This window comes from Delphinapterus leucas, chromosome 6 (assembly GCF_059928025.1).
Source record: "Delphinapterus leucas isolate spDelLeu-1000000601 "Yukka" chromosome 6, BTC_Dleu_Yukka2, whole genome shotgun sequence".
Classification (NCBI taxonomy): Eukaryota; Metazoa; Chordata; class Mammalia; order Artiodactyla; family Monodontidae; genus Delphinapterus; species Delphinapterus leucas.
Window position 1 is genome coordinate 114,092,230 of NC_143134.1, and position 11,135 is coordinate 114,103,364.

The window sequence follows — 11,135 nt, forward strand, 5'->3', positions numbered from 1 at the left end:
TCCACCCATGACTGCACAGGGCCTTTTGCTGCCATGCTGCTTCCTGGTTTAGGCTCACCCCCTCCTTCCAGAAATTCCTCGTCCCTGTAGGCATGAACACTGAGTCACTGACGCAGAGGCCAAGGGCTTGGGGAGGGGAGGATGGTTTCTCTTTTGGTGATTAAAAATGTCCTAAAATTGACTGTGCTGATAAGTTTACATATCTGTGACTATACTAAAAGCCAGATTTTAAATGTGTTTCATTTCCAGCTTTATTGAGATATAATTGACATATAACATTATGTAAGTTTAAAGTACAATGAGATGACTTGATATACGAATATGTTGTGAACTGATTACCACAACAAAGTTAGTTAACACACCCATCACTACACCTAGTTATCATGTGTGTGTGTTTGTGGTGAAAACTTTTAAGATCTATTCTCTTAGCAACTTTCAAGTATACAGTACAGTATTATTAACTACAGTCACCATGCTGTACTTTAGATCCACAGAATTTACTCTTCTTATAACTGGAAGTTGGTACCCTTTGAATACTCAAAACCACTGGCTTGTACACTTTTTATAAATTTATTTATGTACTTATTTATTTTTGGCTGTGTTGGGTCTTCGTTGTTGTGCGCGGGCTTTCTCTAGTTGCAGCGACCGGGGGCTACTCTTCGTGGCAGTGCGTGGGCTTCTCACTGCAGTGGCTTCTCTTGTTGCAGAGCATGGGCTCTAGGTGCGCGGGCTTCAGTAGTTGTGGCTCGCGGGCTCTAGAGTGCAGGCTCAGTAGTTGTGGCTCACAGGCTTAGTTGCTCTGGACATGTGGGATCTTCCCGGACCAGGGCTCGAACCCGTGTCCCCTGCATTGGCAGGCGGATTCTTAACCACTGCGCCACCAGGGAAGTTCCTGCCTTGTACACTTTGAATGGGTGAGTTGTATGGTATGAGAATTGTATCTCAATAAAGCCGTTTAAAAAACTGAGCCTGGTGAGTTGTCTCTTCCGTCTCTACTTCCTTTCTCTATAATTTTTCTTCTCTTCATTAAGTATTTCTTGGCTGTTCCCAAACAATTCCTGTTCTTAATTCTCTGTCTCTGCCTCTTTTTACCAAATGTCCTTATTCTGCACCAGCCCATGAACTGAACTGCCAAGCGAAAGGATTCTCCGGGGAGGTGGTGGGCGGAGAAGTTACAAGCAAACGGAATTCTCCCATCCATGGGGGAGGCTGTGGACACCGACCAGGTTTAGAGTGATGCAACCAAGGCACAAAATGTGAGAAGGCGGTCACCCTCGGGGCTTGCAAGCGCAGGCTGGCACCCAAGAGTGATTCTTCCTTACATACCATTCACCATGAAAGCCATTTTAAAGCGTACAATTCGGTGGTTTTTAGTACCTTCACAATGTTGTGGAACCATCACCACTGTCTAGTTCCAGAACACTCTCGTCACTCCAAAAGGGAACCCCATATCTATTAGTAATCCTTCCCCATTTCTCCATTGTATAGTCCCTTGCAACCACTAATTTGTTTTTTGTCTCTACGGATTTCCCTATTCTGGACATTTTACATAAATGGAATCATACAATATGTGGCCACTTGTGACTGGCTTCTTTTATTTAGCGTAATGTTTTCAAGGTTCAACCACATTGTAGCATATACCATTACTCTATTCCTTTTTATGGCCATGGCCACATAATATTCCATTATGTGGATGTATCACATTTTGCTTACCCACTCATCTGTTGATGAACATTTTGATGGTTTCCACCCTTTGCTATTGTGAATACTGCTGCTATAAACAGTCTCGGACAAGTTTTTGTTTGAACCCCTGTTTTCAATACTTCTGGGTTTACACCTAGGAGAGGAATTTGCTGGGCCATATGCTAATCTATGTTGAACTTATTGAGGAACCATCTCCTTACATTTTGCACCTTGAGCGTCTAGGGTGCTTCATCCTAGCGCAGCCCTAAGTGCACACTCACCCATTTATGACTTTCATCCCTACGTCCCCGCCATCCCCATGCACATCAGCAGCTTTGAGGCAGAGGGGTTGACGTGGGCAACAATTCTAAGTCACATGCAGGGCCAGAAGGATGTCCTGTGAAGCTAGAACACAAAGGGAGCACCGGAAGTGGGGCTGGAGAGGTCAGTAGATGCCAGGACACGAGGCTGTCATCCTCAGAAACTGGGACTTCACGTTGTTGGTTACAGGGAGCCGGGAGGAGAGAAATCACCAGGGAAGGAAAGGTTACAAACTCTGCCTTAAGATCGGAGAGTGCTCAGGGACACCGGGAAAGGTCACTGTAGTCCTCACCGGCCCTGACTCCATCGGTCCTGACAGGAATTGAGGTGAACCCCTTCCACCCTGTGGGCCTCCATTTCTCAGACTGGAAAATGGACGCAGTAAGCTTCTGCTGTCTGTTATAGGTGAGATTCTGGATGTGAGCTGGCTTCGTGATCTATGAAGCTCAGGGTAGAAGCTTCCAGTTGAAATGCCTGCTCAGGTGACTTCTAGAACGTGGAACAGGTAGACCCAACTTGATCTGGCTCCATGGAAGCATCTGAGAAGTCGTGTGGAGATTGAAATTCTATCAAGGGAGACCCATTTACAGCACGGGGGAACTGACTACTTAAATGAACCCGGCAGTGAATCCTCAGGCATGACTTTTGTGTTCAGTAAACTGGAACTTTCATATATTGGGTTTGCAGTTCAGCCGAATTCTGAAAAATTATTAATAGCTCAAACCACTTGGAGGTGGAGGTGGCAAGATTCCGATTTCTATGATTTTCATAGTACAGGGACTTTCTTCGGAGCAATAATCTCATCTAAAAGAGGCCCAGGGCCTCCCTAGGCGGACTCAAAAGGAGAGGGCTCTGGACAGAAGAGGAAAGTGGAGACTGTGCTTTCCCCACCCACAGAGTGTGAAGGTCAAACTAGATTAGTTAAGGCAAGGAGGCGTGCTGATCATATCTGGGGAATTTGTAGATTATCAAGACTGGCAGGGAAGGAAACAAGGGACTTTCTCTGGAGGAACAGGGATATTTCAGACTCCAATTCAATCCCCATTTGTAGAGGGAACTTCAGCCCCATGCTAGGCGCTTGGTACGTATTATTCCATTTAATTTTTCCAACAATCCCTTTATTTACAAAGCCAGCAAGGGTCAAAAAGGTCAAGTGGCTTGCCAAGGTCACAGGGCAAGTTCAGCCCTGAGGCCAAGATTTGAACCCAGATCTCATGACTCCAGGCTTGGGGCTGGTTCCACCAAGCCACCTTCAAGTCCCCTTGAGAGTTACAAAGAGTCGGACATGTGGGTGATATCTGGGACAGAGGGGACCTAAGTGGTCAGGGCTAATGTGACCCTGTGGGAGGGTCATTCGTGTCTTCTCTTTTCGGTTTGTCCTGGTAAGTCCCACATCTTTTGCAGAACTGCTTCCTAGTATCCTTATCTGGAATGGCTGCCAAGGGCAGCCAAAGACCAGGCTTGCCCTTGGAGGCCTGAGAAGGGAGGCTGAGGGCAAAGGTTCAGTCCATCTCATGTGGCCCTCCCGGCCAGGGGCCCCGCAGGTGGGTGGAGTAAGCCTGCATTTGTCAGCACCCTCCTCACTCTCCCGAGCAGGGGTCTGGCAGGCGGGGGCGGAGTCCCCCAAGCTGAGACTGCCCTTCCCCAAACAGGGCTGCCTGGGATTCAGAGACTGCATGGAGAGAGCAGAGACTGTAGATTGAAACCTGGGTTCAAATTCCAGTCCCCAACTTACCTGGCAGGAGAGATACCATGGTCACGAAGGTGGCTTTCCCAGGGTGAGGCTCATCCGTTGCACTCCAGATGTGCTGAACCCTGTGACTTCCCCTGACCCTCCCCCAAAAGTCCCAGTCCCATCACTTACTTGGCTAAGTTTCTTCATCTCACTGTGCTTTGGTTTCTCCATCTGGGACCAATACTCATCAGATGGAAGGGGTGAGCCCATAGGAAGCGCTTCCCATCAAGGAATGAGAGCTGTTTAAGGTTTCCTGGTGCCCCTCCAGCTCCAAGGAGCAGAACCTGTGTCCAAACAGTTAGCACACCTGCCTGGGTACTGGTGTAGCCCTGGGGAGATACCGTGATGGACCAGTCATGGCTCCTGCTTGGCAGAACCAAGCCAGCCAGTGGGACAAGGGCTGCAGCAGAGGGCTGCAGAGGGATGCACAATACAGCCAGGAGGTGGAAAGGAGAGACTTCACAGGGGAGAGTCTAAATATTTAACAACCTGCTTGCCATGGTCACTGGCCAATCAGAAAGGACACTGGCTGTAAACAATCCATAGACCCATCAGTGTGATTTTGATGCTCTGGGAAGGGACATTTGATTTGTGTCCTGATGGATAAGAATTCTTCAGACATGTGGGAAAAAAGGGCACTCCCAGCAGTGGGAACAGCATGTGCTAAGGCCTGAGGACCAGAAAAAGCAGAGTATGCCTAGAACCATATGGTTGGAGCGTAAGATGCACATGGCGGGTGGGGAGAAGAGGTCTTGAATACCAAACTAAGTTTGGGTGCCACAGTTAGGATACTTCTTTCTTTTCCTTCTTTTCATTTAGGATACTTCTGCGGTGGCATTCCATGCCTGTGACCCTGACGAACGGGCACAGGGTTTCCAGGGTCTGTACACTCCTCCCATCCCAGGCCCATGACATCTACCTGGGGCAGCGGCGTTGCTTGGGGTCTGGCTCCATTCTCCTGGGAGAGGGTCCAACAAGCGTGGGCTAGGAGGAGAGGCTCAGTCAAGGGCCCCAGAGTGTCACTGAGGCCCCCTGTCTGCTCAGGAAAAACTCAGGGATGCTTTGGGAATAAGGGACCTGGTTCTAGCACAAGCTCTGCTGCTTATGTACTGTGTGATCTTGAGTAAGGCACAAACCCTCTCTGGGCCTCAGGGTCTCCATAGCCAGCATGAGGAAGCCTGTTGATTTCTCCCTTGGAAATGAAGAGAGTGCCAAGCTGATCCTCTCCGACCAGCCACGCTACCTGACCTTGTGGGAAACGTGAGGGATTTGAACTCGGGCAGAGCCAAGTTTGAGTCTCAATTTTGGGATGTCCTGGATCTTTGACTTTGAGCAAGTGTTAAGTTCTGGGCCTTCATTTCCTCATCTCTAGAACGTGGACTTGATTGGCGAGGTCGATATGGTGTAGAATAAACGAGAACACTTCGGGTAAGCGTTTCGCTCCCTCCCTCGCCTTCTATGGGTGTCCTTTGCTCAGCGGCAGGGCCTTTGCTGAAGCTGGAGGTCAGTGGGGCGTGGGGAGGAAGGCCGTACCCTTTACTGCTCTGCCAGGACACTTTCGGGCACGGAAGAGGGCACTATTAGTAATAAACAGCCAGGAGCCTGGTGTGTCCTACGGAAACTGGAATCTATGACCCTGGCGATGAGAGGAGAGGCAGAAATGGAGAATGAGCTACAGGGGGGAGGGGAGGCGGGAGCAGGCACCGTGAGAAGAGGGCGTGAGGTCTCACGCTGGCTTTAGGACGTTCTCCCGCAGGACGTGCTGATTAGAACCCTTGCCAGTGTTCCAGAAGAGCTCCAGTAAAGAGCTGCTCCTCTTGCAGCGGTTTGGGAATTGGATTTGAGTTGGATGGTTTTTTTTTTTTAATCTCATGCATTTGCTTTGCTGGTTGGTTGCTTCGTTTTCCTCTTGGCTGTGACTCCCTGCTAAGCCTGCTCTTGGGCTGGGGGCAGGAAGGCCCAGTTACAGCTGGGCTCTGCAGGTAATCATTGCTCAGAGAATATCCTTCCCCTTCCAACATCCTCAGCAACAGCGCCCTTGCACCGGGACCCTGTCCACGGTCATCGCAAGCCCCAGACTCACCAGTACCTTCATACTCTGCAAGTAGTCTGGGCCCTCCAGACTCCCCACCCCTCCCCAGGCAAGAACCCTGCACTCCTCTGAGAGCCTGCTGTACTGCTGTCCTTTCCGCTTCCTCTCTCTTCCTCTCTGGTGGGGGCTGGGATGCAGCTGGCGGGGCTGGGGGCGGGGGGGGGGGGGCTCTCCCCCAGACTGCTTCTCTCACAGCCCCCTCAGCGCGGCACACCCGGGTCTGCATTCCTCCATCCTTAATGCCTCCTCTGGGAACATAGGCTTTCAGAAATCTGAGAAGACCAACCAGCCGGTGCAGGCCAGAGGGAGGTGGGCCCAGACGGGGGTGTGTGGGGGGGTGGGAGGTGGGGCTTGGCTTCTGCCTTCGCTGGAAAGAGAAACCTCGGGCTTTCCCATCCCCTTTCAGCTGCTCTGGGCTTCCAGGCCAGGGAGAAAAGAGGGTTGGCTTTTGCTCAATCCACTTGGGGAGATGAGGGCCAGCAAAGGAAAGAAGTTATGATGGTTTGTAAAGGTAGAGGGACGTTGCCACATCTACCTGGTGCAGAAGTTTGCACATCGGGGACCCTTCATTGCCCCTTAGGCTTCCAGAACAACAGGAAGATCCTACTTGCAGGACCAATCAGAGAGGTGAAGCTAGTAGCCCACGGTCACACAGCCAGGAAGTGGAGGTGCTAGAGTTCAAATCCAGGCTGGTTCTGCAGCACCACACCACCTCCAAGTACATGTGTCCCAGGCACAGTTGGAAATATGCCCTTCCTGCACACCTCTCCCCTGTTAACAAGCAAAACCCTTCCCTTTAGGGATTTGTTCTTTCCATTGATGTAAGCCCTCACCCTCACCCCGCTCTGCTCTTGGAATCTTAAAATGATGACTCATTTAGTCCAGAAAGGATGGTTAGAAATTGATTTGTCCAACTCCTTCTTACAGATGGGGAAACTGAAGCCCAGAAAGGGCCAGGGCTTGCCCACGTCAGACCCGGAGCTCCCAAGACGCAGCCCACTTAGGTGGAGTCTTGTCAGGCAGACTGACTCTGCCATTTGCTGTTTTTTTTCTTTTTTAACATTTTTTATTGGAGTATAGTTGCTTTACAATGTTGTGTTAGTTCCTACTGTATAGCAAAGTGAATCAGCTATACATACACATATATCCCCTTTTTTTTGGATTTCCTTCCCATTTAGGTCACCACAGAGCATTGAGTAGAGTTCCCTGTGCTCTACAGAAGGTTCTCATCTATTTTATACATAGTATCAATAGTGTATACATGTCAATCTGCCATTTACTTTCTGCATGACCGTGGCCAGTAGGTGTTACCTTTGTGAGCCTCAGTTTTCTCACCTATTAAATGGGGATCATTGAAGGGTTATAGAGATTAAAGAAAGTTCTAGGTTTGGATGCAGTGCTGTAGCTCCTGGCACACGGTAGGTACTCAGTACAGGCTGGCTGCCTTCCTTCTTTCCTAGCAAAGGAAAATGGAACCTTAAAGCACTGAGACTAGGGCCACCCCTTTACAGGGCCTAAGGGGGGGATAATAGGACCCAGTGACGTATGAGAGCTGGTTTGCACTGGCTGGTGAGAGCTAACTGTTGAATAAGAGCAGATTGTTAAATATTTGGGAATTCCAGAGCAGTTGTTGATAGGTTTAAATCGGCTGTGCTGGGAGTACTTTACACCATGGAAATTGGCAAACACTACTAAGGGATTTTTTTTTTCTAGTAAAGGCATATAGTATGGGATTTGCCAGAAGTAGGAAGTGACTCATGGTATCATTATGCTTATTTTACAGATGAGACCCTGGAGCTAGCTGTGCCAGTGAAATGCATCTGCATATCACATAAATTACAGCTTCACTATTTCCCCACTGTGTGAGCTTGGGCGAGCCATTTGACCTCTCTGAGCCTGTTTTGTCAGGCAGAGAAACTGAGGCAAACGCCCAGCTGGATGGGTGGTGCAAAGGGAGGTCACCCTGGCGCCCATCTCACTGGCTTGTTGGGATGATTTAAAAAAATGACAATTGTAAAATGTAAAGCGCTAGTTTCTGAGCCTGACAAACAGTTGATACTGATACGCTTTTCAGCCAGGAGCTGGCCTGGTATCTTCATCTCATCCTAACCTGGTGAGAAGGTTTCCCAGTGAGGACTCTGAGGCTCTGGTCGGTGAGGTAGCTTCATCCAGGGCTGTGCTGCCAACAGGTGGCAAAGCAGACTTTGAAGCCTGGTCTGATTGGCTCCAGGGCTGAGCTTCTGCCGAGGGCCTTGGCCCCAGCCCAGCTCTGGGGGGCTGATTGCAGAGCTTGGGTTGTGGTATTTGGCAACTGGCTTCAGGCAGAACGCGTGGGGTCAAAGTGGCTGCCTTGCCCAGGTCGGCCTGAGCAACTCGGCTCAGAACCCAAAGCCTGCAGCTCTGAGCTGAGCAGTGCCCAAACACAGCTCCTTATTCAGGGGCTCTGGAGCCCCCAGAACTCACTGCCTGTCCTCCGACGCACCTCTCTACCCATACACCCTGCCTCAGGGGAATCACCCCAAAACAGCAATGGCCACTCCGGACCAAATCCCTCAGACTATCACTGAATGAGGGGAAATGCATTTTCTTTCCCAACAATGGGTTAGACCTTCTCTGCTCCCACTTCTGGCACAGGGGGCTGCTTTGGGGCTGGGGGGAGGGAGTGGCAGCACAAGCCCCTCCTCAGGGAAACCTAACGAAGCCTCTTCTGATTCCCGCCACAGCCGTCTTCCTCCTTTTGCTCCCGTGCCCGTTTTGCCAGCCTCCAGCCTCCATCTGGTCCCTCCACCCCGTTGCCCCTAGCACAATCCTGGCATGTCTTGATGCCTGGAAAAATTACACCCATTCCCAGAAAGCCAGGGGCAGGGCTGGGAAACCTAGCAACCAAAGGCCCATCTCCTCCTTCAGAGCACTTCCTTCATTCGGGGTATCTGGGCTCGATGGATGGATGGTGTCATCAGCCCTAAATCCAGACGTCTCCCAGCCTCCATCTGCTCTGAGAGCATCCAGCCCCGTGGTGGGCACAGGGGAGGCCTCAGGCCCGGAGGAGACTCACTTTAGCCCCATGTCCCAGGAATTTCAGGAAGGGCAGTTGGACCCCTCACTTGGCCTCCAAAGCCAGGTAGACACCTGGAGGCCTGGGAGAGAAATACGGCCAGCATGGGACCCTGCTAACTCAGCTCAGAGCAGAATTCTGGGCTCATCAGATGCCCCCTAAATTGTGTTTCGGGCAGACTGGTTAACCACGCTAATGTTCTCACCTGTAAACTTTCTCATCCGAACATTGACACCCATGTCACACAGAGCCAATGAATGGACCACACAAGGGCGTGTCTCAGTGCCCGACTGAGATGATCAGTTATTTATTCACCTGGCAAGTTATAGTTTTATTTGACATGAATAACAGGGTGGCCATATAACTTATTGTCCAATCCGGGACACTTTTGAGAGTGAAAGGGATGCTGAGACAGTAGGCATAGCCCAGAACTGTCCAGGGCACGCAAGAACTTCCAGTCACACCACGAATCTCATGTCTCCCCTGTGTCAGGCTCCGGGCAGCTGCATGAGGCCCAGGCGAATCCATCACCACCCCTCCCCCAGGGAGGAGAGAAAAGAAGCCACAGCCAGACAGTCTCACTCAGCTCAATATCAGGAGAGAACAGGCATCCAGAAAGCAAAGCAGGGCCAAAGTCCCAGTGTTTTGTGAGCTTATGAAAATCCTTCGGAGGCCAAAATAACATTTCCACAGTCCCCCATCTCCACATCTGATGCCTCTCGGCAGCCACAAATGCCAACCCTTTTACATAGGGGCGCAGTGGTTTTGAGTGTTCCTAGCAGGGACTGACAGAGCACCCACTCCTTTGTTAATTTAGTATCAACAGTCTCTGAGTCTCAGTTTGCTCATCTGCAAAACGGGCAAATGGGCATCACTACCTCAAACTGTAGTTGAGGAGGTCAGTTAAGAGAAAATACATGAAAGGCACAGTTCTTGGTGCTCATTACGAGTCAGGGTTTGAATCTGTTTGTTGAAACACCAAGTATTGGAGGTTTGGTGGCAGGACCTGCAGGGATGTAGCAACATCACTGGGTGCATCTCTGCCTTTTCCTGTCTGCATGCCCTTGAGCCAGTCCCATCTGGAATGATAATCCCCAAAGTCCCCCTCCACCACCACCTTAACTGTAGACAGTTAACTTGTGTTGTTCCCACATCCCGGGGCCTCCTGGGTGGGGGGGGGGTCTATCAGGTCAAGCCTCTAACAAACTCAAAGTTGGCGACTAAGGCTGCCAAAGCCTGGAGGAGATAACAGTTTAGCAGTTATCACAGGATCAGCAAAGCGTGAAAAGCTTACAAGATGATTCCCTCTGGGCAGAAGAGCGCTGACACCTTGCACTTAATGTACCATTTCTTAGGGCATCGTCTTAGCCTCCCCAGATCTTCCAGCCTAGGAGCACAGCACTTAACTCTTCACCGAGCATTTTCAGGAATACAATTTCATGTGACCACTGTCATCCTGTGATAGAGGCTGACTGTCCCCATTTTACAGATGAGCAAACTGAGGCCCAGAATGAAGAAGTGGATTGCCTGAACGCACACAGCTGAGTTTTCAAGTTTCAAAAGAACCCATGTCTGGGCTCTTTCATCCACCCAACGCATCTCTGGAGCTGAGGATAATAAAAAAGAAAAATTAGCCCCAAAGCCAAACCTCACAATGAACATGGGGGCCATTGGAGAAACTGCTCTTCTATGCCCCTCCAATGTTTTCTGTTTTTCTTGTTCCCCAAACATACCATAAGTCCCTGAGGGCAGGGACCATGGCTGAAACTTCTGTCATATCCCACAGTGCTTAGGACAGTGTACAGAGAAGGTGCTTGCTAAATGTGGATTAAATGCAAATATTTTGAAATACTACACAGCCACAGAAAAGGAAATAGTTCTTTTTTTTTTTTTTTTGCGGTACGCGGGCCTCTCACTGTTGTGGCCTCTCCCGCCGCGGAGCACAGGCTCCGGACGCGCAGGCTCAGCGGCCATGGCTCACGGGCCCAGCCGCTCCGTGGCATGTAGGATCTTTCCCGACCAGGACACGAACCCGTGTCCCCTGTATCGGCAGGCGGACGCTCAACCACTGCGCCACCAGGGAAGCCCAAGGAAATAGTTCTTTATGGAGTGATAGGAAGTAGTCTCCAAGAAGTGAAGGAAACACAAGTTGTATAGCATTGTAGATCAGATGCTATCATTTGCGTGAAAAAGAAGAGAAGAAAAAATACACACACACACACACAAACACACACACACACAAAACACAC